Here is a 25,102-nt window from a genome sequence, read left to right as displayed (position 1 = left end):
GCAAATTTATCTCCTGTAGCGTTTCATTTAAAAGAATATCACTAACTGTATTTGTAAAGACCCAATAGAGGTGAAAAATAATTGAAGTACCAAGATTGCTGATTATGAAATTTGGACAATGATAAATTCATAATCAGTTTTCGGTAAAAGCGTAAATTGTCTATTCCATGTGGCGCAGTTGATGCTGTTTTTCCGTATGATATCTCAAAGAAGAATTTGCACACTGGGCACTGTAAATTTGTCACATAAGTGACATTGAATAACGGAAACTGTTTCACGAAAATACTTCCATATGTCCAAAGCACGCTGCATATCTCTTGCAGCAAGGGATCACAAAACGATCTAGATTCGTCAATAATTTTGAGAGATACCAGGATAAATCACTCGAAATTAATTTGTAACCATTGCGACGTAATAAGCTAAAACAATAAATATTACGTCAAACGTCACGCTGCAGTTAACCGGTTAAAGAAATTCCAGATTCTCTTCGCCTGTAACCAAATACATTTTAATTGCAGTCTCTGCTCTGTGACATCACAATGCCCATCTAACTTCCATTTAAAGAATTCGTGAAATTGTTGTGCGTTCCGAAGTTACTCCGGTGGAAGCAGTATGGAAGATTTGCAGCTGTCTTCGTGCCTGACGCTCCGCGCCCATTCCAAAAGACACGGAACGAGGGTGAGTACTCGCTTTGCCTTACAAAGTAGTAGGAGAAACATGACAAACATTATATAAATCGTAACTTTCCGAATAGGAAAGTGACGGGCCAGTCAAGGCTGTAGTGCAACGCCAAGCCGACCGGTGAGAGCGGAGTGGCAAGCCGAACCCTCGCTCTCGTCGTCGCAAAAATCAAATTAATACAAGAGTGGGGGAGTACCCCACGATTCAGGTATTAATCTGAATAGAACAGTTACTACACTTGATCTTAGCCAATAGGCTGAAGAAGCAATAAATGGTCGGTGTTTTCACGCAATAATGTATTGGGAATTTATGAAAACGGTTCCGGTGACGGTGATTAAGTTTCCACTTACAATACTAATTAGTGGGGCTGGGAATGGTGGACCCATTCTGGATGGTTGAAGGTTACGATTTATTTTAACCGTTGACTGACATCTCAGGTACAAATCATCTTTATAATGTACAATTTTGTCAGAAATGATTACGTCTTCGCAAATTTATCTCCTGTAGCGTTTCATTTAAAAGAATATCACTAACTGTATTTGTAAAGACCCAATAGAGGTGAAAAATAATTGAAGTACCAAGATTGCTGATTATGAAATTTGGACAATGATAAATTCATAATCAGTTTTCGGTAAAAGCGTAAATTGTCTATTCCATGTGGCGCAGTTGATGCTGTTTTTCCGTATGATATCTCAAAGAAGAATTTGCACACTGGGCACTGTAAATTTGTCACATAAGTGACATTGAATAACGGAAACTGTTTCACGAAAATACTTCCATATGTCCAAAGCACGCTGCATATCTCTTGCAGCAAGGGATCACAAAACGATCTAGATTCGTCAATAATTTTGAGAGATACCAGGATAAATCACTCGAAATTAATTTGTAACCATTGCGACGTAATAAGCTAAAACAATAAATATTACGTCAAACGTCACGCTGCAGTTAACCGGTTAAAGAAATTCCAGATTCTCTTCGCCTGTAACCAAATACATTTTAATTGCAGTCTCTGCTCTGTGACATCACAATGCCCATCTAACTTCCATTTAAAGAATTCGTGAAATTGTTGTGCGTTCCGAAGTTACTCCGGTGGAAGCAGTATGGAAGATTTGCAGCTGTCTTCGTGCCTGACGCTCCGCGCCCATTCCAAAAGACACGGAACGAGGGTGAGTACTCGCTTTGCCTTACAAAGTAGTAGGAGAAACATGACAAACAATATATAAATCGTAACTTTCCGAATAGGAAAGTGACGGGCCAGTCAAGGCTGTAGTGCAACGCCAAGCCGACCGGTGAGAGCGGAGTGGCAAGCCGAACCCTCGCTCTCGTCGTCGCAAAAATCAAATTAATACAAGAGTGGGGGAGTACCCCACGATTCAGGTATTAATCTGAATAGAACAGTTACTACACTTGATCTTAGCCAATAGGCCGAAGAAGCGATAAATGGTCGGTGTTTTCACGCAATAATGTATTGGGAATTTATGAAAACGGTTCCGGTGACGGTGATTAAGTTTCCACTTACAATACTAATTAGTGGGGCTGGGAATGGTGGACCCATTCTGGATGGTTGAAGGTTACGATTTATTTTAACCGTTGACTGACATCTCAGGAACAAATCATCTTTATAATGTACAATTTTGTCAGAAATGATTACGTCTTCGCAAATTTATCTCCTGTAGCGTTTCATTTAAAAGAATATCACTAACTGTATTTGTAGAGACCCAATAGAGGTGAAAAATAATTGAAGTACCAAGATTGCTGATTATGAAAATTGGACAATGATAAATTCATAATCAGTTTTCGGTAAAAGCGTAAATTGTCTATTCCATGTGGCGCAGTTGATGCTGTTTTTCCGTATGATATCTCAAAGAAGAATTTGCACACTGGGCACTGTAAATTTGTCACATAAGTGACATTGAATAACGGAAACTGTTTCACGAAAATACTTCCATATGTCCAAAGCACGCTGCATATCTCTTGCAGCAAGGGATCACAAAACGATCTAGATTCGTCAATAATTTTGAGAGATACCAGGATAAATCACTCGAAATTAATTTGTAACCATTGCGACGTAATAAGCTAAAACAATAAATATTACGTCAAACGTCACGCTGCAGTTAACCGGTTAAAGAAATTCCAGATTCTCTTCGCCTGTAACCAAATACATTTTAATTGCAGTCTCTGCTCTGTGACATCACAATGCCCATCTAACTTCCATTTAAAGAATTCGTGAAATTGTTGTGCGTTCCGAAGTTACTCCGGTGGAAGCAGTATGGAAGATTTGCAGCTGTCTTCGTGCCTGACGCTCCGCGCCCATTCCAAAAGACACGGAACGAGGGTGAGTACTCGCTTTGCCTTACAAAGTAGTAGGAGAAACATGACAAACATTATATAAATCGTAACTCTCCGAATAGGAAAGTGACGGGCCAGTCAAGGCTGTAGTGCAACGCCAAGCCGACCGGTGAGAGCGGAGTGGCAAGCCGAACCCTCGCTCTCGTCGTCGCAAAAATCAAATTAATACAAGAGTGGGGGAGTACCCCACGATTCAGGTATTAATCTGAATAGAACAGTTACTACACTTGATCTTAGCCAATAGGCCGAAGAAGCGATAAATGGTCGGTGTTTTCACGCAATAATGTATTGGGAATTTATGAAAACGGTTCCGGTGACGGTGATTAAGTTTCCACTTACAATACTAATTAGTGGGGCTGGGAATGGTGGACCCATTCTGGATGGTTGAAGGTTACGATTTATTTTAACCGTTGACTGACATCTCAGGAACAAATCATCTTTATAATGTACAATTTTGTCAGAAATGATTACGTCTTCGCAAATTTATCTCCTGTAGCGTTTCATTTAAAAGAATATCACTAACTGTATTTGTAGAGACCCAATAGAGGTGAAAAATAATTGAAGTACCAAGATTGCTGATTATGAAAATTGGACAATGATAAATTCATAATCAGTTTTCGGTAAAAGCGTAAATTGTCTATTCCATGTGGCGCAGTTGATGCTGTTTTTCCGTATGATATCTCAAAGAAGAATTTGCACACTGGGCACTGTAAATTTGTCACATAAGTGACATTGAATAACGGAAACTGTTTCACGAAAATACTTCCATATGTCCAAAGCACGCTGCATATCTCTTGCAGCAAGGGATCACAAAACGATCTAGATTCGTCAATAATTTTGAGAGATACCAGGATAAATCACTCGAAATTAATTTGTAACCATTGCGACGTAATAAGCTAAAACAATAAATATTACGTCAAACGTCACGCTGCAGTTAACCGGTTAAAGAAATTCCAGATTCTCTTCGCCTGTAACCAAATACATTTTAATTGCAGTCTCTGCTCTGTGACATCACAATGCCCATCTAACTTCCATTTAAAGAATTCGTGAAATTGTTGTGCGTTCCGAAGTTACTCCGGTGGAAGCAGTATGGAAGATTTGCAGCTGTCTTCGTGCCTGACGCTCCGCGCCCATTCCAAAAGACACGGAACGAGGGTGAGTACTCGCTTTGCCTTACAAAGTAGTAGGAGAAACATGACAAACATTATATAAATCGTAACTTTCCGAATAGGAAAATGACGGGCCAGTCAAGGCTGTAGTGCAACGCCAAGCCGACCGGTGAGAGCGGAGTGGCAAGCCGAACCCTCGCTCTCGTCGTCGCAAAAATCAAATTAATACAAGAGTGGGGGAGTACCCCACGATTCAGGTATTAATCTGAATAGAACAGTTACTACACTTGATCTTAGCCAATAGGCCGAAGAAGCGATAAATGGTCGGTGTTTTCACGCAATAATGTATTGGGAATTTATGAAAACGGTTCCGGTGACGGTGATTAAGTTTCCACTTACAATACTAATTAGTGGGGCTGGGAATGGTGGACCCATTCTGGATGGTTGAAGGTTACGATTTATTTTAACCGTTGACTGACATCTCAGGTACAAATCATCTTTATAATGTACAATTTTGTCAGAAATGATTACGTCTTCGCAAATTTATCTCCTGTAGCGTTTCATTTAAAAGAATATCACTAACTGTATTTGTAGAGACCCAATAGAGGTGAAAAATAATTGAAGTACCAAGATTGCTGATTATGAAAATTGGACAATGATAAATTCATAATCAGTTTTCGGTAAAAGCGTAAATTGTCTATTCCATGTGGCGCAGTTGATGCTGTTTTTCCGTATGATATCTCAAAGAAGAATTTGCACACTGGGCACTGTAAATTTGTCACATAAGTGACATTGAATAACGGAAACTGTTTCACGAAAATACTTCCATATGTCCAAAGCACGCTGCATATCTCTTGCAGCAAGGGATCACAAAACGATCTAGATTCGTCAATAATTTTGAGAGATACCAGGATAAATCACTCGAAATTAATTTGTAACCATTGCGACGTAATAAGCTAAAACAATAAATATTACGTCAAACGTCACGCTGCAGTTAACCGGTTAAAGAAATTCCAGATTCTCTTCGCCTGTAACCAAATACATTTTAATTGCAGTCTCTGCTCTGTGACATCACAATGCCCATCTAACTTCCATTTAAAGAATTCGTGAAATTGTTGTGCGTTCCGAAGTTACTCCGGTGGAAGCAGTATGGAAGATTTGCAGCTGTCTTCGTGCCTGACGCTCCGCGCCCATTCCAAAAGACACGGAACGAGGGTGAGTACTCGCTTTGCCTTACAAAGTAGTAGGAGAAACATGACAAACATTATATAAATCGTAACTTTCCGAATAGGAAAGTGACGGGCCAGTCAAGGCTGTAGTGCAACGCCAAGCCGACCGGTGAGAGCGGAGTGGCAAGCCGAACCCTCGCTCTCGTCGTCGCAAAAATCAAATTAATACAAGAGTGGGGGAGTACCCCACGATTCAGGTATTAATCTGAATAGAACAGTTACTACACTTGATCTTAGCCAATAGGCCGAAGAAGCGATAAATGGTCGGTGTTTTCACGCAATAATGTATTGGGAATTTATGAAAACGGTTCCGGTGACGGTGATTAAGTTTCCACTTACAATACTAATTAGTGGGGCTGGGAATGGTGGACCCATTCTGGATGGTTGAAGGTTACGATTTATTTTAACCGTTGACTGACATCTCAGGTACAAATCATCTTTATAATGTACAATTTTGTCAGAAATGATTACGTCTTCGCAAATTTATCTCCTGTAGCGTTTCATTTAAAAGAATATCACTAACTGTATTTGTAGAGACCCAATAGAGGTGAAAAATAATTGAAGTACCAAGATTGCTGATTATGAAAATTGGACAATGATAAATTCATAATCAGTTTTCGGTAAAAGCGTAAATTGTCTATTCCATGTGGCGCAGTTGATGCTGTTTTTCCGTATGATATCTCAAAGAAGAATTTGCACACTGGGCACTGTAAATTTGTCACATAAGTGACATTGAATAACGGAAACTGTTTCACGAAAATACTTCCATATGTCCAAAGCACGCTGCATATCTCTTGCAGCAAGGGATCACAAAACGATCTAGATTCGTCAATAATTTTGAGAGATACCAGGATAAATCACTCGAAATTAATTTGTAACCATTGCGACGTAATAAGCTAAAACAATAAATATTACGTCAAACGTCACGCTGCAGTTAACCGGTTAAAGAAATTCCAGATTCTCTTCGCCTGTAACCAAATACATTTTAATTGCAGTCTCTGCTCTGTGACATCACAATGCCCATCTAACTTCCATTTAAAGAATTCGTGAAATTGTTGTGCGTTCCGAAGTTACTCCGGTGGAAGCAGTATGGAAGATTTGCAGCTGTCTTCGTGCCTGACGCTCCGCGCCCATTCCAAAAGACACGGAACGAGGGTGAGTACTCGCTTTGCCTTACAAAGTAGTAGGAGAAACATGACAAACATTATATAAATCGTAACTTTCCGAATAGGAAAGTGACGGGCCAGTCAAGGCTGTAGTGCAACGCCAAGCCGACCGGTGAGAGCGGAGTGGCAAGCCGAACCCTCGCTCTCGTCGTCGCAAAAATCAAATTAATACAAGAGTGGGGGAGTACCCCACGATTCAGGTATTAATCTGAATAGAACAGTTACTACACTTGATCTTAGCCAATAGGCCGAAGAAGCGATAAATGGTCGGTGTTTTCACGCAATAATGTATTGGGAATTTATGAAAACGGTTCCGGTGACGGTGATTAAGTTTCCACTTACAATACTAATTAGTGGGGCTGGGAATGGTGGACCCATTCTGGATGGTTGAAGGTTACGATTTATTTTAACCGTTGACTGACATCTCAGGTACAAATCATCTTTATAATGTACAATTTTGTCAGAAATGATTACGTCTTCGCAAATTTATCTCCTGTAGCGTTTCATTTAAAAGAATATCACTAACTGTATTTGTAGAGACCCAATAGAGGTGAAAAATAATTGAAGTACCAAGATTGCTGATTATGAAAATTGGACAATGATAAATTCATAATCAGTTTTCGGTAAAAGCGTAAATTGTCTATTCCATGTGGCGCAGTTGATGCTGTTTTTCCGTATGATATCTCAAAGAAGAATTTGCACACTGGGCACTGTAAATTTGTCACATAAGTGACATTGAATAACGGAAACTGTTTCACGAAAATACTTCCATATGTCCAAAGCACGCTGCATATCTCTTGCAGCAAGGGATCACAAAACGATCTAGATTCGTCAATAATTTTGAGAGATACCAGGATAAATCACTCGAAATTAATTTGTAACCATTGCGACGTAATAAGCTAAAACAATAAATATTACGTCAAACGTCACGCTGCAGTTAACCGGTTAAAGAAATTCCAGATTCTCTTCGCCTGTAACCAAATACATTTTAATTGCAGTCTCTGCTCTGTGACATCACAATGCCCATCTAACTTCCATTTAAAGAATTCGTGAAATTGTTGTGCGTTCCGAAGTTACTCCGGTGGAAGCAGTATGGAAGATTTGCAGCTGTCTTCGTGCCTGACGCTCCGCGCCCATTCCAAAAGACACGGAACGAGGGTGAGTACTCGCTTTGCCTTACAAAGTAGTAGGAGAAACATGACAAACATTATATAAATCGTAACTTTCCGAATAGGAAAGTGACGGGCCAGTCAAGGCTGTAGTGCAACGCCAAGCCGACCGGTGAGAGCGGAGTGGCAAGCCGAACCCTCGCTCTCGTCGTCGCAAAAATCAAATTAATACAAGAGTGGGGGAGTACCCCACGATTCAGGTATTAATCTGAATAGAACAGTTACTACACTTGATCTTAGCCAATAGGCCGAAGAAGCGATAAATGGTCGGTGTTTTCACGCAATAATGTATTGGGAATTTATGAAAACGGTTCCGGTGACGGTGATTAAGTTTCCACTTACAATACTAATTAGTGGGGCTGGGAATGGTGGACCCATTCTGGATGGTTGAAGGTTACGATTTATTTTAACCGTTGACTGACATCTCAGGTACAAATCATCTTTATAATGTACAATTTTGTCAGAAATGATTACGTCTTCGCAAATTTATCTCCTGTAGCGTTTCATTTAAAAGAATATCACTAACTGTATTTGTAGAGACCCAATAGAGGTGAAAAATAATTGAAGTACCAAGATTGCTGATTATGAAAATTGGACAATGATAAATTCATAATCAGTTTTCGGTAAAAGCGTAAATTGTCTATTCCATGTGGCGCAGTTGATGCTGTTTTTCCGTATGATATCTCAAAGAAGAATTTGCACACTGGGCACTGTAAATTTGTCACATAAGTGACATTGAATAACGGAAACTGTTTCACGAAAATACTTCCATATGTCCAAAGCACGCTGCATATCTCTTGCAGCAAGGGATCACAAAACGATCTAGATTCGTCAATAATTTTGAGAGATACCAGGATAAATCACTCGAAATTAATTTGTAACCATTGCGACGTAATAAGCTAAAACAATAAATATTACGTCAAACGTCACGCTGCAGTTAACCGGTTAAAGAAATTCCAGATTCTCTTCGCCTGTAACCAAATACATTTTAATTGCAGTCTCTGCTCTGTGACATCACAATGCCCATCTAACTTCCATTTAAAGAATTCGTGAAATTGTTGTGCGTTCCGAAGTTACTCCGGTGGAAGCAGTATGGAAGATTTGCAGCTGTCTTCGTGCCTGACGCTCCGCGCCCATTCCAAAAGACACGGAACGAGGGTGAGTACTCGCTTTGCCTTACAAAGTAGTAGGAGAAACATGACAAACATTATATAAATCGTAACTTTCCGAATAGGAAAGTGACGGGCCAGTCAAGGCTGTAGTGCAACGCCAAGCCGACCGGTGAGAGCGGAGTGGCAAGCCGAACCCTCGCTCTCGTCGTCGCAAAAATCAAATTAATACAAGAGTGGGGGAGTACCCCACGATTCAGGTATTAATCTGAATAGAACAGTTACTACACTTGATCTTAGCCAATAGGCCGAAGAAGCGATAAATGGTCGGTGTTTTCACGCAATAATGTATTGGGAATTTATGAAAACGGTTCCGGTGACGGTGATTAAGTTTCCACTTACAATACTAATTAGTGGGGCTGGGAATGGTGGACCCATTCTGGATGGTTGAAGGTTACGATTTATTTTAACCGTTGACTGACATCTCAGGAACAAATCATCTTTATAATGTACAATTTTGTCAGAAATGATTACGTCTTCGCAAATTTATCTCCTGTAGCGTTTCATTTAAAAGAATATCACTAACTGTATTTGTAGAGACCCAATAGAGGTGAAAAATAATTGAAGTACCAAGATTGCTGATTATGAAAATTGGACAATGATAAATTCATAATCAGTTTTCGGTAAAAGCGTAAATTGTCTATTCCATGTGGCGCAGTTGATGCTGTTTTTCCGTATGATATCTCAAAGAAGAATTTGCACACTGGGCACTGTAAATTTGTCACATAAGTGACATTGAATAACGGAAACTGTTTCACGAAAATACTTCCAAATGTCCAAAGCACGCTGCATATCTCTTGCAGCAAGGGATCACAAAACGATCTAGATTCGTCAATAATTTTGAGAGATACCAGGATAAATCACTCGAAATTAATTTGTAACCATTGCGACGTAATAAGCTAAAACAATAAATATTACGTCAAACGTCACGCTGCAGTTAACCGGTTAAAGAAATTCCAGATTCTCTTCGCCTGTAACCAAATACATTTTAATTGCAGTCTCTGCTCTGTGACATCACAATGCCCATCTAACTTCCATTTAAAGAATTCGTGAAATTGTTGTGCGTTCCGAAGTTACTCCGGTGGAAGCAGTATGGAAGATTTGCAGCTGTCTTCGTGCCTGACGCTCCGCGCCCATTCCAAAAGACACGGAACGAGGGTGAGTACTCGCTTTGCCTTACAAAGTAGTAGGAGAAACATGACAAACATTATATAAATCGTAACTTTCCGAATAGGAAAGTGACGGGCCAGTCAAGGCTGTAGTGCAACGCCAAGCCGACCGGTGAGAGCGGAGTGGCAAGCCGAACCCTCGCTCTCGTCGTCGCAAAAATCAAATTAATACAAGAGTGGGGGAGTACCCCACGATTCAGGTATTAATCTGAATAGAACAGTTACTACACTTGATCTTAGCCAATAGGCCGAAGAAGCGATAAATGGTCGGTGTTTTCACGCAATAATGTATTGGGAATTTATGAAAACGGTTCCGGTGACGGTGATTAAGTTTCCACTTACAATACTAATTAGTGGGGCTGGGAATGGTGGACCCATTCTGGATGGTTGAAGGTTACGATTTATTTTAACCGTTGACTGACATCTCAGGAACAAATCATCTTTATAATGTACAATTTTGTCAGAAATGATTACGTCTTCGCAAATTTATCTCCTGTAGCGTTTCATTTAAAAGAATATCACTAACTGTATTTGTAGAGACCCAATAGAGGTGAAAAATAATTGAAGTACCAAGATTGCTGATTATGAAAATTGGACAATGATAAATTCATAATCAGTTTTCGGTAAAAGCGTAAATTGTCTATTCCATGTGGCGCAGTTGATGCTGTTTTTCCGTATGATATCTCAAAGAAGAATTTGCACACTGGGCACTGTAAATTTGTCACATAAGTGACATTGAATAACGGAAACTGTTTCACGAAAATACTTCCATATGTCCAAAGCACGCTGCATATCTCTTGCAGCAAGGGATCACAAAACGATCTAGATTCGTCAATAATTTTGAGAGATACCAGGATAAATCACTCGAAATTAATTTGTAACCATTGCGACGTAATAAGCTAAAACAATAAATATTACGTCAAACGTCACGCTGCAGTTAACCGGTTAAAGAAATTCCAGATTCTCTTCGCCTGTAACCAAATACATTTTAATTGCAGTCTCTGCTCTGTGACATCACAATGCCCATCTAACTTCCATTTAAAGAATTCGTGAAATTGTTGTGCGTTCCGAAGTTACTCCGGTGGAAGCAGTATGGAAGATTTGCAGCTGTCTTCGTGCCTGACGCTCCGCGCCCATTCCAAAAGACACGGAACGAGGGTGAGTACTCGCTTTGCCTTACAAAGTAGTAGGAGAAACATGACAAACATTATATAAATCGTAACTTTCCGAATAGGAAAGTGACGGGCCAGTCAAGGCTGTAGTGCAACGCCAAGCCGACCGGTGAGAGCGGAGTGGCAAGCCGAACCCTCGCTCTCGTCGTCGCAAAAATCAAATTAATACAAGAGTGGGGGAGTACCCCACGATTCAGGTATTAATCTGAATAGAACAGTTACTACACTTGATCTTAGCCAATAGGCCGAAGAAGCGATAAATGGTCGGTGTTTTCACGCAATAATGTATTGGGAATTTATGAAAACGGTTCCGGTGACGGTGATTAAGTTTCCACTTACAATACTAATTAGTGGGGCTGGGAATGGTGGACCCATTCTGGATGGTTGAAGGTTACGATTTATTTTAACCGTTGACTGACATCTCAGGAACAAATCATCTTTATAATGTACAATTTTGTCAGAAATGATTACGTCTTCGCAAATTTATCTCCTGTAGCGTTTCATTTAAAAGAATATCACTAACTGTATTTGTAGAGACCCAATAGAGGTGAAAAATAATTGAAGTACCAAGATTGCTGATTATGAAAATTGGACAATGATAAATTCATAATCAGTTTTCGGTAAAAGCGTAAATTGTCTATTCCATGTGGCGCAGTTGATGCTGTTTTTCCGTATGATATCTCAAAGAAGAATTTGCACACTGGGCACTGTAAATTTGTCACATAAGTGACATTGAATAACGGAAACTGTTTCACGAAAATACTTCCAAATGTCCAAAGCACGCTGCATATCTCTTGCAGCAAGGGATCACAAAACGATCTAGATTCGTCAATAATTTTGAGAGATACCAGGATAAATCACTCGAAATTAATTTGTAACCATTGCGACGTAATAAGCTAAAACAATAAATATTACGTCAAACGTCACGCTGCAGTTAACCGGTTAAAGAAATTCCAGATTCTCTTCGCCTGTAACCAAATACATTTTAATTGCAGTCTCTGCTCTGTGACATCACAATGCCCATCTAACTTCCATTTAAAGAATTCGTGAAATTGTTGTGCGTTCCGAAGTTACTCCGGTGGAAGCAGTATGGAAGATTTGCAGCTGTCTTCGTGCCTGACGCTCCGCGCCCATTCCAAAAGACACGGAACGAGGGTGAGTACTCGCTTTGCCTTACAAAGTAGTAGGAGAAACATGACAAACATTATATAAATCGTAACTTTCCGAATAGGAAAGTGACGGGCCAGTCAAGGCTGTAGTGCAACGCCAAGCCGACCGGTGAGAGCGGAGTGGCAAGCCGAACCCTCGCTCTCGTCGTCGCAAAAATCAAATTAATACAAGAGTGGGGGAGTACCCCACGATTCAGGTATTAATCTGAATAGAACAGTTACTACACTTGATCTTAGCCAATAGGCCGAAGAAGCGATAAATGGTCGGTGTTTTCACGCAATAATGTATTGGGAATTTATGAAAACGGTTCCGGTGACGGTGATTAAGTTTCCACTTACAATACTAATTAGTGGGGCTGGGAATGGTGGACCCATTCTGGATGGTTGAAGGTTACGATTTATTTTAACCGTTGACTGACATCTCAGGAACAAATCATCTTTATAATGTACAATTTTGTCAGAAATGATTACGTCTTCGCAAATTTATCTCCTGTAGCGTTTCATTTAAAAGAATATCACTAACTGTATTTGTAGAGACCCAATAGAGGTGAAAAATAATTGAAGTACCAAGATTGCTGATTATGAAAATTGGACAATGATAAATTCATAATCAGTTTTCGGTAAAAGCGTAAATTGTCTATTCCATGTGGCGCAGTTGATGCTGTTTTTCCGTATGATATCTCAAAGAAGAATTTGCACACTGGGCACTGTAAATTTGTCACATAAGTGACATTGAATAACGGAAACTGTTTCACGAAAATACTTCCATATGTCCAAAGCACGCTGCATATCTCTTGCAGCAAGGGATCACAAAACGATCTAGATTCGTCAATAATTTTGAGAGATACCAGGATAAATCACTCGAAATTAATTTGTAACCATTGCGACGTAATAAGCTAAAACAATAAATATTACGTCAAACGTCACGCTGCAGTTAACCGGTTAAAGAAATTCCAGATTCTCTTCGCCTGTAACCAAATACATTTTAATTGCAGTCTCTGCTCTGTGACATCACAATGCCCATCTAACTTCCATTTAAAGAATTCGTGAAATTGTTGTGCGTTCCGAAGTTACTCCGGTGGAAGCAGTATGGAAGATTTGCAGCTGTCTTCGTGCCTGACGCTCCGCGCCCATTCCAAAAGACACGGAACGAGGGTGAGTACTCGCTTTGCCTTACAAAGTAGTAGGAGAAACATGACAAACATTATATAAATCGTAACTTTCCGAATAGGAAAGTGACGGGCCAGTCAAGGCTGTAGTGCAACGCCAAGCCGACCGGTGAGAGCGGAGTGGCAAGCCGAACCCTCGCTCTCGTCGTCGCAAAAATCAAATTAATACAAGAGTGGGGGAGTACCCCACGATTCAGGTATTAATCTGAATAGAACAGTTACTACACTTGATCTTAGCCAATAGGCCGAAGAAGCGATAAATGGTCGGTGTTTTCACGCAATAATGTATTGGGAATTTATGAAAACGGTTCCGGTGACGGTGATTAAGTTTCCACTTACAATACTAATTAGTGGGGCTGGGAATGGTGGACCCATTCTGGATGGTTGAAGGTTACGATTTATTTTAACCGTTGACTGACATCTCAGGAACAAATCATCTTTATAATGTACAATTTTGTCAGAAATGATTACGTCTTCGCAAATTTATCTCCTGTAGCGTTTCATTTAAAAGAATATCACTAACTGTATTTGTAGAGACCCAATAGAGGTGAAAAATAATTGAAGTACCAAGATTGCTGATTATGAAAATTGGACAATGATAAATTCATAATCAGTTTTCGGTAAAAGCGTAAATTGTCTATTCCATGTGGCGCAGTTGATGCTGTTTTTCCGTATGATATCTCAAAGAAGAATTTGCACACTGGGCACTGTAAATTTGTCACATAAGTGACATTGAATAACGGAAACTGTTTCACGAAAATACTTCCATATGTCCAAAGCACGCTGCATATCTCTTGCAGCAAGGGATCACAAAACGATCTAGATTCGTCAATAATTTTGAGAGATACCAGGATAAATCACTCGAAATTAATTTGTAACCATTGCGACGTAATAAGCTAAAACAATAAATATTACGTCAAACGTCACGCTGCAGTTAACCGGTTAAAGAAATTCCAGATTCTCTTCGCCTGTAACCAAATACATTTTAATTGCAGTCTCTGCTCTGTGACATCACAATGCCCATCTAACTTCCATTTAAAGAATTCGTGAAATTGTTGTGCGTTCCGAAGTTACTCCGGTGGAAGCAGTATGGAAGATTTGCAGCTGTCTTCGTGCCTGACGCTCCGCGCCCATTCCAAAAGACACGGAACGAGAGTGAGTACTCGCTTTGCCTTACAAAGTAGTAGGAGAAACATGACAAACATTATATAAATCGTAACTTTCCGAATAGGAAAGTGACGGGCCAGTCAAGGCTGTAGTGCAACGCCAAGCCGACCGGTGAGAGCGGAGTGGCAAGCCGAACCCTCGCTCTCGTCGTCGCAAAAATCAAATTAATACAAGAGTGGGGGAGTACCCCACGATTCAGGCATTAATCTGAATAGAACAGTTACTACACTTGATCTTAGCCAATAGGCCGAAGAAGCGATAAATGGTCGGTGTTTTTACGCAATAATGTATTGGGAATTTATGAAAACGGTTCCGGTGACGGTGATTAAGTTTCCACTTACAATACTAATTAGTGGGGCTGGGAATGGTGGACCCATTCTGGATGGTTGAAGGTTACGATTTATTTTAACCGTTGACTGACATCTCAGGTACAAATCATCTTTATAATGTACAATTTTGTCAGAAATGATTACGTCTTCGCAAATTTATCTCCTGTAGCGTTTCATTTAAAAGAATATCACTAACTGTATTTGTAGAGACCCAATAGAGGTGAAAAATAATTGAAGTACCAAGATTGCTGATTATGAAATTTGGACAATGATAAATTCATAATCAGTTTTCGGTAAAAGCGTAAATTGTCTATTCCATGTGGCGCAGTTGATGCTGTTTTTCCGTATGATATCTCAAAGAAGAATTTGCACACTGGGCACTGTAAATTTGTCACATAAGTGACATTGAATAACGGAAACTGTTTCACGAAAATACTTCCATATGTCCAAAGCACGCTGCATATCTCTTGCAGCAAGGGATCACAAAACGATCTAGATTCGTCAATAATTTTGAGAGATACCAGGATAAATCACTCGAAATTAATTTGTAACCATTGCGACGTAATAAGCTAAAACAATAAATATTACGTCAAACGTCACGCTGCAGTTAACCGGTTAAAGAAATTCCAGATTCTCTTTGCCTGTAACCAAATACATTTTAATTGCAGTCTCTGCTCTGTGACATCACAATGCCCATCTAACTTCCATTTAAAGAATTCGTGAAATTGTTGTGCGTTCCGAAGTTACTCCGGTGGAAGCAGTATGGAGGATTTGCAGCTGTCTTCGTGCCTGACGCTCCGCGCCCATTCCAAAAGACACGGAACGAGGGTGAGTACTCGCTTTGCCTTACAAAGTAGTAGGAGAAACATGACAAACATTATATAAATCGTAACTTTCCGAATAGGAAAGTGACGGGCCAGTCAAGGCTGTAGTGCAACGCCAAGCCGACCGGTGAGAGCGGAGTGGCAAGCCGAACCCTCGCTCTCGTCGTCGCAAAAATCAAAATAATACAAGAGTGGGGGAGTACCCCACGATTCAGGTATTAATCTGAATAGAACAGTTACTACACTTGATCTTAGCCAATAGGCCGAAGAAGCGATAAATGGTCGGTGTTTTCACGCAATAATGTATTGGGAATTTATGAAAACGGTTCCGGTGACGGTGATTAAGTTTCCACTTACAATACTAATTAGTGGGGCTGGGAATGGTGGACCCATTCTGGATGGTTGAAGGTTACGATTTATTTTAACCGTTGACTGACATCTCAGGTACAAATCATCTTTATAATGTACAATTTTGTCAGAAATGATTACGTCTTCGCAAATTTATCTCCTGTAGCGTTTCATTTAAAAGAATATCACTAACTGTATTTGTAGAGACCCAATAGAGGTGAAAAATAATTGAAGTACCAAGATTGCTGATTATGAAATTTGGACAATGATAAATTCATAATCAGTTTTCGGTAAAAGCGTAAATTGTCTATTCCATGTGGCGCAGTTGATGCTGTTTTTCCGTATGATATCTCAAAGAAGAATTTGCACACTGGGCACTGTAAATTTGTCACATAAGTGACATTGAATAACGGAAACTGTTTCACGAAAATACTTCCATATGTCCAAAGCACGCTGCATATCTCTTGCAGCAAGGGATCACAAAACGATCTAGATTCGTCAATAATTTTGAGAGATACCAGGATAAATCACTCGAAATTAATTTGTAACCATTGCGACGTAATAAGCTAAAACAATAAATATTACGTCAAACGTCACGCTGCAGTTAACCGGTTAAAGAAATTCCAGATTCTCTTCGCCTGTAACCAAATACATTTTAATTGCAGTCTCTGCTCTGTGACATCACAATGCCCATCTAACTTCCATTTAAAGAATTCGTGAAATTGTTGTGCGTTCCGAAGTTACTCCGGTGGAAGCAGTATGGAAGATTTGCAGCTGTCTTCGTGCCTGACGCTCCGCGCCCATTCCAAAAGACACGGAACGAGGGTGAGTACTCGCTTTGCCTTACAAAGTAGTAGGAGAAACATGACAAACATTATATAAATCGTAACTTTCCGAATAGGAAAGTGACGGGCCAGTCAAGGCTGTAGTTCAACGCCAAGCCGACCGGTGAGAGCGGAGTGGCAAGCCGAACCCTCGCTCTCGTCGTCGCAAAAATCAAATTAATACAAGAGTGGGGGAGTACCCCACGATTCAGGTATTAATCTGAATAGAACAGTTACTACACTTGATCTTAGCCAATAGGCCGAAGAAGCGATAAATGGTCGGTGTTTTCACGCAATAATGTATTGGGAATTTATGAAAACGGTTCCGGTGACGGTGATTAAGTTTCCACTTACAATACTAATTAGTGGGGCTGGGAATGGTGGACCCATTCTGGATGGTTGAAGGTTACGATTTATTTTAACCGTTGACTGACATCTCAGGTACAAATCATCTTTATAATGTACAATTTTGTCAGAAATGATTACGTCTTCGCAAATTTATCTCCTGTAGCGTTTCATTTAAAAGAATATCACTAACTGTATTTGTAGAGACCCAATAGAGGTGAAAAATAATTGAAGTACCAAGATTGCTGATTATGAAAATTGGACAATGATAAATTCATAATCAGTTTTCGGTAAAAGCGTAAATTGTCTATTCCATGTGGCGCAGTTGATGCTGTTTTTCCGTATGATATCTCAAAGAAGATTTTGCACACTGGGCACTGTAAATTTGTCACATAAGTGACATTGAATAACGGAAACTGTTTCACGAAAATACTTCCATATGTCCAAAGCACGCTGCATATCTCTTGCAGCAAGGGATCACAAAACGATCTAGATTCGTCAATAATTTTGAGAGATACCAGGATAAATCACTCGAAATTAATTTGTAACCATTGCGACGTAATAAGCTAAAACAATAAATATTACGTCAAACGTCACGCTGCAGTTAACCGGTTAAAGAAATTCCAGATTCTCTTCGCCTGTAACCAAATACATTTTAATTGCAGTCTCTGCTCTGTGACATCACAATGCCCATCTAACTTCCATTTAAAGAATTCGTGAAATTGTTGTGCGTTCCGAAGTTACTCCGGTGGAAGCAGTATGGAAGATTTGCAGCTGTCTTCGTGCCTGACGCTCCGCGCCCATTCCAAAAGACACGGAACGAGGGTGAGTACTCGCTTTGCCTTACAAAGTAGTAGGAGAAACATGACAAACATTATATAAATCGTAACTTTCCGAATAGGAAAGTGACGGGCCAGTCAAGGCTGTAGTGCAACGCCAAGCCGACCGGTGAGAGCGGAGTGGCAAGCCGAACCCTCGCTCTCGTCGTCGCAAAAATCAAATTAATACAAGAGTGGGGGAGTACCCCACGATTCAGGTATTAATCTGAATAGAACAGTTACTACACTTGATCTTAGCCAATAGGCCGAAGAAGCGATAAATGGTCGGTGTTTTCACGCAATAATGTATTGGGAATTTATGAAAACGGTTCCGGTGACGGTGATTAAGTTTCCACTTACAATACTAATTAGTGGGGCTGGGAATGGTGGACCCATTCTGGATGGTTGAAGGTTACGATTTATTTTAACCGTTGACTGACATCTCAGGAACAAATCATCTTTATAATGTACAATTTTGTCAGAAATGATTACGTCTTCGCAAATTTATTTCCTGTAGCGTTTCATTTAAAAGAATATCACTAACTGTATTTGTAGAGACCCAATAGAGGTGAAAAATAATTGAAGTACCAAGATTGCTGATTATGAAAATTGGACAATGATAAATTCATAATCAGTTTTCGGTAAAAGCGTAAATTGTCTATTCCATGTGGCGCAGTTGATGCTGTTTTTCCGTATGATATCTCAAAGAAGAATTTGCACACTGGGCACTGTAAATTTGTCACATAAGTGACATTGAATAACGGAAACTGTTTCACGAAAATACTTCCATATGTCCAAAGCACGCTGCATATCTCTTGCAGCAAGGGATCACAAAACGATCTAGATTCGTCAATAATTTTGAGAGATACCAGGATAAATCACTCGAAATTAATTTGTAACCATTGCGACGTAATAAGCTAAAACAATAAATATTACGTCAAACGTCACGCTGCAGTTAACCGGTTAAAGAAATTCCAGATTCTCTTCGCCTGTAACCAAATACATTTTAATTGCAGTCTCTGCTCTGTGACATCACAATGCCCATCTAACTTCCATTTAAAGAATTCGTGAAATTGTTGTGCGTTCCGAAGTTACTCCGGTGGAAGCAGTATGGAAGATTTGCAGCTGTCTCCGTGCCTGACGCTCCGCGCCCATTCCAAAAGACACGGAACGAGGGTGAGTACTCGCTTTGCCTTACAAAGTAGTAGGAGAAACATGACAAACATTATATAAATCGTAACTTTCCGAATAGGAAAGTGACGGGCCAGTCAAGGCTGTAGTGCAACGCCAAGCCGACCGTTGAGAGCGGAGTGGCAAGCCGAACCCTCGCTCTCGTCGTCGCAAAAATCAAATTAATACAAGAGTGGGGGAGTACCCCACGATTCAGGTATTAATCTGAATAGAACAGTTACTACACTTGATCTTAGCCAATAGGCCGAAGAAGCGATAAATGGTCGGTGTTTTCACGCAATAATGTATTGGGAATTTATGAAAACGGTTCCGGTGACGGTGATTAAGTTTCCACTTACAATACTAATTAGTGGGGCTGGGAATGGTGGACCCATTCTGGATGGTTGAAGGTTACGATTTATTTTAACCGTTGACTGACATCTCAGGTACAAATCATCTTTATAATGTACAATTTTGTCAGAAATGATTACGTCTTCGCAAATTTATTTCCTGTAGCGTTTCATTTAAAAGAATATCACTAACTGTATTTGTAGAGACCCAATAGAGGTGAAAAATAATTGAAGTACCAAGATTGCTGATTATGAAAATTGGACAATGATAAATTCATAATCAGTTTTCGGTAAAAGCGTAAATTGTCTATTCCATGTGGCGCAGTTGATGCTGTTTTTCCGTATGATATCTCAAAGAAGAATTTGCACACTGGGCACTGTAAATTTGTCACATAAGTGACATTGAATAACGGAAACTGTTTCACGAAAATACTTCCATATGTCCAAAGCACGCTGCATATCTCTTGCAGCAAGGGATCACAAAACGATCTAGATTCGTCAATAATTTTGAGAGATACCAGGATAAATCACTCGAAATTAATTTGTAACCATTGCGACGTAATAAGCTAAAACAATAAATATTACGTCAAACGTCACGCTGCAGTTAACCGGTTAAAGAAATTCCAGATTCTCTTCGCCTGTAACCAAATACATTTTAATTGCAGTCTCTGCTCTGTGACATCACAATGCCCATCTAACTTCCATTTAAAGAATTCGTGAAATTGTTGTGCGTTCCGAAGTTACTCCGGTGGAAGCAGTATGGAAGATTTGCAGCTGTCTTCGTGCCTGACGCTCCGCGCCCATTCCAAAAGACACGGAACGAGGGTGAGTACTCGCTTTGCCTTACAAAGTAGTAGGAGAAACATGACAAACATTATATAAATCGTAACTTTCCGAATAGGAAAGTGACGGGCCAGTCAAGGCTGTAGTGCAATGCCAAGCCGACCGGTGAGAGCGGAGTGGCAAGCCGAACCCTCGCTCTCGTCGTCGCAAAAATCAAATTAATACAAGAGTGGGGGAGTACCCCACGATTCAGGTATTAATCTGAATAGAACAGTTACTACACTTGATCTTAGCCAATAGGCCGAAGAAGCAATAAATGGTCGGTGTTTTCACGCAATAATGTATTGGGAATTTATGAAAACGGTTCCGGTGACGGTGATTAAGTTTCCACTTACAATACTAATTAGTGGGGCTGGGAATGGTGGACCCATTCTGGATGGTTGAAGGTTACGATTTATTTTAACCGTTGACTGACATCTCAGGTACAAATCATCTTTATAATGTACAATTTTGTCAGAAATGATTACGTCTTCGCAAATTTATCTCCTGTAGCGTTTCATTTAAAAGAATATCACTAACTGTATTTGTAAAGACCCAATAGAGGTGAAAAATAATTGAAGTACCAAGATTGCTGATTATGAAATTTGGACAATGATAAATTCATAATCAGTTTTCGGTAAAAGCGTAAATTGTCTATTCCATGTGGCGCAGTTGATGCTGTTTTTCCGTATGATATCTCAAAGAAGAATTTGCACACTGGGCACTGTAAATTTGTCACATAAGTGACATTGAATAACGGAAACTGTTTCACGAAAATACTTCCATATGTCCAAAGCACGCTGCATATCTCTTGCAGCAAGGGATCACAAAACGATCTAGATTCGTCAATAATTTTGAGAGATACCAGGATAAATCACTCGAAATTAATTTGTAACCATTGCGACGTAATAAGCTAAAACAATAAATATTACGTCAAACGTCACGCTGCAGTTAACCGGTTAAAGAAATTCCAGATTCTCTTCGCCTGTAACCAAATACATTTTAATTGCAGTCTCTGCTCTGTGACATCACAATGCCCATCTAACTTCCATTTAAAGAATTCGTGAAATTGTTGTGCGTTCCGAAGTTACTCCGGTGGAAGCAGTATGGAAGATTTGCAGCTGTCTTCGTGCCTGACGCTCCGCGCCCATTCCAAAAGACACGGAACGAGGGTGAGTACTCGCTTTGCCTTACAAAGTAGTAGGAGAAACATGACAAACATTATATAAATCGTAACTTTCCGAATAGGAAAGTGACGGGCCAGTCAAGGCTGTAGTGCAACGCCAAGCCGACCGGTGAGAGCGGAGTGGCAAGCCGAACCCTCGCTCTCGTCGTCGCAAAAATCAAATTAATACAAGAGTGGGGGAGTACCCCACGATTCAGGTATTAATCTGAATAGAACAGTTACTACACTTGATCTTAGCCAATAGGCCGAAGAAGCGATAAATGGTCGGTGTTTTCACGCAATAATGTATTGGGAATTTATGAAAACGGTTCCGGTGACGGTGATTAAGTTTCCACTTACAATACTAATTAGTGGGGCTGGGAATGGTGGACCCATTCTGGATGGTTGAAGGTTACGATTTATTTTAACCGTTGACTGACATCTCAGGAACAAATCATCTTTATAATGTACAATTTTGTCAGAAATGATTACGTCTTCGCAAATTTATCTCCTGTAGCGTTTCATTTAAAAGAATATCACTAACTGTATTTGTAGAGACCCAATAGAGGTGAAAAATAATTGAAGTACCAAGATTGCTGATTATGAAAATTGGACAATGATAAATTCATAATCAGTTTTCGGTAAAAGCGTAAATTGTCTATTCCATGTGGCGCAGTTGATGCTGTTTTTCCGTATGATATCTCAAAGAAGAATTTGCACACTGGGCACTGTAAATTTGTCACATAAGTGACATTGAATAACGGAAACTGTTTCACGAAAATACTTCCATATGTCCAAAGCACGCTGCATATCTCTTGCAGCAAGGGATCACAAAACGATCTAGATTCGTCAATAATTTTGAGAGATACCAGGATAAATCACTCGAAATTAATTTGTAACCATTGCGACGTAATAAGCTAAAACAATAAATATTACGTCAAACGTCACGCTGCAGTTAACCGGTTAAAGAAATTCCAGATTCTCTTCGCCTGTAACCAAATACATTTTAATTGCAGTCTCTGCTCTGTGACATCACAATGCCCATCTAACTTCCATTTAAAGAATTCGTGAAATTGTTGTGCGTTCCGAAGTTACTCCGGTGGAAGCAGTATGGAAGATTTGCAGCTGTCTTCGTGCCTGACGCTCCGCGCCCATTCCAAAAGACACGGAACGAGGGTGAGTACTCGCTTTGCCTTACAAAGTAGTAGGAGAAACATGACAAACATTATATAAACCGTAACTTTCCGAATAGGAAAGTGACGGGCCAGTCAAGGCTGTAGTGCAACGCCAAGCCGACCGGTGAGAGCGGAGTGGCAAGCCGAACCCTCGCTCTCGTCGTCGCAAAAATCAAATTAATACAAGAGTGGGGGAGTACCCCACGATTCAGGTATTAATCTGAATAGAACAGTTACTACACTTGATCTTAGCCAATAGGCCGAAGAAGCGATAAATGGTCGGTGTTTTCACGCAATAATGTATTGGGAATTTATGAAAACGGTTCCGGTGACGGTGATTAAGTTTCCACTTACAATACTAATTAGTGGGGCTGGGAATGGTGGACCCATTCTGGATGGTTGAAGGTTACGATTTATTTTAACCGTTGACTGACATCTCAGGTACAAATCATCTTTATAATGTACAATTTTGTCAGAAATGATTACGTCTTCGCAAATTTATCTCCTGTAGCGTTTCATTTAAAAGAATATCACTAACTGTATTTGTAGAGACCCAATAGAGGTGAAAAATAATTGAAGTACCAAGATTGCTGATTATGAAAATTGGACAATGATAAATTCATAATCAGTTTTCGGTAAAAGCGTAAATTGTCTATTCCATGTGGCGCAGTTGATGCTGTTTTTCCGTATGATATCTCAAAGAAGAATTTGCACACTGGGCACTGTAAATTTGTCACATAAGTGACATTGAATAACGGAAACTGTTTCACGAAAATACTTCCATATGTCCAAAGCACGCTGCATATCTCTTGCAGCAAGGGATCACAAAACGATCTAGATTCGTCAATAATTTTGAGAGATACCAGGATAAATCACTCGAAATTAATTTGTAACCATTGCGACGTAATAAGCTAAAACAATAAATATTACGTCAAACGTCACGCTGCAGTTAACCGGTTAAAGAAATTCCAGATTCTCTTCGCCTGTAACCAAATACATTTTAATTGCAGTCTCTGCTCTGTGACATCACAATGCCCATCTAACTTCCATTTAAAGAATTCGTGAAATTGTTGTGCGTTCCGAAGTTACTCCGGTGGAAGCAGTATGGAAGATTTGCAGCTGTCTTCGTGCCTGACGCTCCGCGCCCATTCCAAAAGACACGGAACGAGGGTGAGTACTCGCTTTGCCTTACAAAGTAGTAGGAGAAACATGACAAACATTATATAAATCGTAACTTTCCGAATAGGAAAGTGACGGGCCAGTCAAGGCTGTAGTGCAACGCCAAGCCGACCGGTGAGAGCGGAGTGGCAAGCCGAACCCTCGCTCTCGTCGTCGCAAAAATCAAATTAATACAAGAGTGGGGGAGTACCCCACGATTCAGGTATTAATCTGAATAGAACAGTTACTACACTTGATCTGAGCCAATAGGCCGAAGAAGCGATAAATGGTCGGTGTTTTCACGCAATAATGTATTGGGAATTTATGAAAACGGTTCCGGTGACGGTGATTAAGTTTCCACTTACAATACTAATTAGTGGGGCTGGGAATGGTGGACCCATTCTGGATGGTTGAAGGTTACGATTTATTTTAACCGTTGACTGACATCTCAGGTACAAATCATCTTTATAATGTACAATTTTGTCAGAAATGATTACGTCTTCGCAAATTTATCTCCTGTAGCGTTTCATTTAAAAAAATATCACTAACTGTATTTGTAGAGACCCAATAGAGGTGAAAAATAATTGAAGTACCAAGATTGCTGATTATGAAATTTGGACAATGATAAATTCATAATCAGTTTTCGGTAAAAGCGTAAATTGTCTATTCCATGTGGCGCAGTTGATGCTGTTTTTCCGTATGATATCTCAAAGAAGAATTTGCACACTGGGCACTGTAAATTTGTCACATAAGTGACATTGAATAACGGAAACTGTTTCACGAAAATACTTCCATATGTCCAAAGCACGCTGCATATCTCTTGCAGCAAGGGATCACAAAACGATCTAGATTCGTCAATAATTTTGAGAGATACCAGGATAAATCACTCGAAATTAATTTGTAACCATTGCGACGTAATAAGCTAAAACAATAAATATTACGTCAAACGTCACGCTGCAGTTAACCGGTTAAAGAAATTCCAGATTCTCTTCGCCTGTAACCAAATACATTTTAATTGCAGTCTCTGCTCTGTGACATCACAATGCCCATCTAACT

General features: G+C 39.9%; 21 non-coding genes across 21 annotated transcripts; all 21 read right to left on the bottom strand.

The window, feature by feature from the left end:
• Positions 1-756: 756 nt before the first annotated feature.
• Positions 757-950, bottom strand: LOC144424832 (U2 spliceosomal RNA). Its single transcript, XR_013477052.1, has one exon. It is a non-coding gene; the product is annotated as a U2 spliceosomal RNA (small nuclear RNA).
• Positions 951-1,925: 975 nt separating this feature from the next.
• LOC144424764 (U2 spliceosomal RNA) lies at positions 1,926-2,119 on the bottom strand. The gene has a single exon (XR_013476984.1). It is a non-coding gene; the product is annotated as a U2 spliceosomal RNA (small nuclear RNA).
• Positions 2,120-3,094: 975 nt separating this feature from the next.
• On the bottom strand, positions 3,095-3,288 carry LOC144424763 (U2 spliceosomal RNA). The gene has a single exon (XR_013476983.1). It is a non-coding gene; the product is annotated as a U2 spliceosomal RNA (small nuclear RNA).
• Positions 3,289-4,263: 975 nt separating this feature from the next.
• LOC144424661 (U2 spliceosomal RNA) lies at positions 4,264-4,457 on the bottom strand. Its single transcript, XR_013476882.1, has one exon. It is a non-coding gene; the product is annotated as a U2 spliceosomal RNA (small nuclear RNA).
• Positions 4,458-5,432: 975 nt separating this feature from the next.
• LOC144424762 (U2 spliceosomal RNA) lies at positions 5,433-5,626 on the bottom strand. Its single transcript, XR_013476982.1, has one exon. It is a non-coding gene; the product is annotated as a U2 spliceosomal RNA (small nuclear RNA).
• A 975-nt stretch (positions 5,627-6,601) lies between these two features.
• LOC144424761 (U2 spliceosomal RNA) lies at positions 6,602-6,795 on the bottom strand. The gene has a single exon (XR_013476981.1). It is a non-coding gene; the product is annotated as a U2 spliceosomal RNA (small nuclear RNA).
• Positions 6,796-7,770: 975 nt separating this feature from the next.
• LOC144424760 (U2 spliceosomal RNA) lies at positions 7,771-7,964 on the bottom strand. Its single transcript, XR_013476980.1, has one exon. It is a non-coding gene; the product is annotated as a U2 spliceosomal RNA (small nuclear RNA).
• A 975-nt stretch (positions 7,965-8,939) lies between these two features.
• On the bottom strand, positions 8,940-9,133 carry LOC144424758 (U2 spliceosomal RNA). The gene has a single exon (XR_013476978.1). It is a non-coding gene; the product is annotated as a U2 spliceosomal RNA (small nuclear RNA).
• A 975-nt stretch (positions 9,134-10,108) lies between these two features.
• Positions 10,109-10,302, bottom strand: LOC144424757 (U2 spliceosomal RNA). Its single transcript, XR_013476977.1, has one exon. It is a non-coding gene; the product is annotated as a U2 spliceosomal RNA (small nuclear RNA).
• Positions 10,303-11,277: 975 nt separating this feature from the next.
• Positions 11,278-11,471, bottom strand: LOC144424756 (U2 spliceosomal RNA). Its single transcript, XR_013476976.1, has one exon. It is a non-coding gene; the product is annotated as a U2 spliceosomal RNA (small nuclear RNA).
• A 975-nt stretch (positions 11,472-12,446) lies between these two features.
• Positions 12,447-12,640, bottom strand: LOC144424755 (U2 spliceosomal RNA). The gene has a single exon (XR_013476975.1). It is a non-coding gene; the product is annotated as a U2 spliceosomal RNA (small nuclear RNA).
• A 975-nt stretch (positions 12,641-13,615) lies between these two features.
• Positions 13,616-13,809, bottom strand: LOC144424754 (U2 spliceosomal RNA). Its single transcript, XR_013476974.1, has one exon. It is a non-coding gene; the product is annotated as a U2 spliceosomal RNA (small nuclear RNA).
• A 975-nt stretch (positions 13,810-14,784) lies between these two features.
• LOC144424860 (U2 spliceosomal RNA) lies at positions 14,785-14,978 on the bottom strand. The gene has a single exon (XR_013477080.1). It is a non-coding gene; the product is annotated as a U2 spliceosomal RNA (small nuclear RNA).
• A 975-nt stretch (positions 14,979-15,953) lies between these two features.
• Positions 15,954-16,147, bottom strand: LOC144424816 (U2 spliceosomal RNA). Its single transcript, XR_013477036.1, has one exon. It is a non-coding gene; the product is annotated as a U2 spliceosomal RNA (small nuclear RNA).
• Positions 16,148-17,122: 975 nt separating this feature from the next.
• LOC144424864 (U2 spliceosomal RNA) lies at positions 17,123-17,316 on the bottom strand. The gene has a single exon (XR_013477084.1). It is a non-coding gene; the product is annotated as a U2 spliceosomal RNA (small nuclear RNA).
• A 975-nt stretch (positions 17,317-18,291) lies between these two features.
• Positions 18,292-18,485, bottom strand: LOC144424752 (U2 spliceosomal RNA). The gene has a single exon (XR_013476972.1). It is a non-coding gene; the product is annotated as a U2 spliceosomal RNA (small nuclear RNA).
• A 975-nt stretch (positions 18,486-19,460) lies between these two features.
• On the bottom strand, positions 19,461-19,654 carry LOC144424818 (U2 spliceosomal RNA). Its single transcript, XR_013477038.1, has one exon. It is a non-coding gene; the product is annotated as a U2 spliceosomal RNA (small nuclear RNA).
• A 975-nt stretch (positions 19,655-20,629) lies between these two features.
• Positions 20,630-20,823, bottom strand: LOC144424656 (U2 spliceosomal RNA). The gene has a single exon (XR_013476877.1). It is a non-coding gene; the product is annotated as a U2 spliceosomal RNA (small nuclear RNA).
• Positions 20,824-21,798: 975 nt separating this feature from the next.
• Positions 21,799-21,992, bottom strand: LOC144424751 (U2 spliceosomal RNA). The gene has a single exon (XR_013476971.1). It is a non-coding gene; the product is annotated as a U2 spliceosomal RNA (small nuclear RNA).
• A 975-nt stretch (positions 21,993-22,967) lies between these two features.
• Positions 22,968-23,161, bottom strand: LOC144424750 (U2 spliceosomal RNA). Its single transcript, XR_013476970.1, has one exon. It is a non-coding gene; the product is annotated as a U2 spliceosomal RNA (small nuclear RNA).
• Positions 23,162-24,136: 975 nt separating this feature from the next.
• On the bottom strand, positions 24,137-24,330 carry LOC144424838 (U2 spliceosomal RNA). The gene has a single exon (XR_013477058.1). It is a non-coding gene; the product is annotated as a U2 spliceosomal RNA (small nuclear RNA).
• Between the last annotated feature and the right edge of the window lie 772 nt (positions 24,331-25,102).

This window comes from Styela clava, chromosome 6, assembly GCF_964204865.1.
Source record: "Styela clava chromosome 6, kaStyClav1.hap1.2, whole genome shotgun sequence".
NCBI lineage: Eukaryota > Metazoa > Chordata > Ascidiacea > Stolidobranchia > Styelidae > Styela > Styela clava.
The sequence above is the reverse complement of the archived record's forward strand: the minus strand, read 5'-3'. Positions and strand labels throughout refer to the sequence as shown.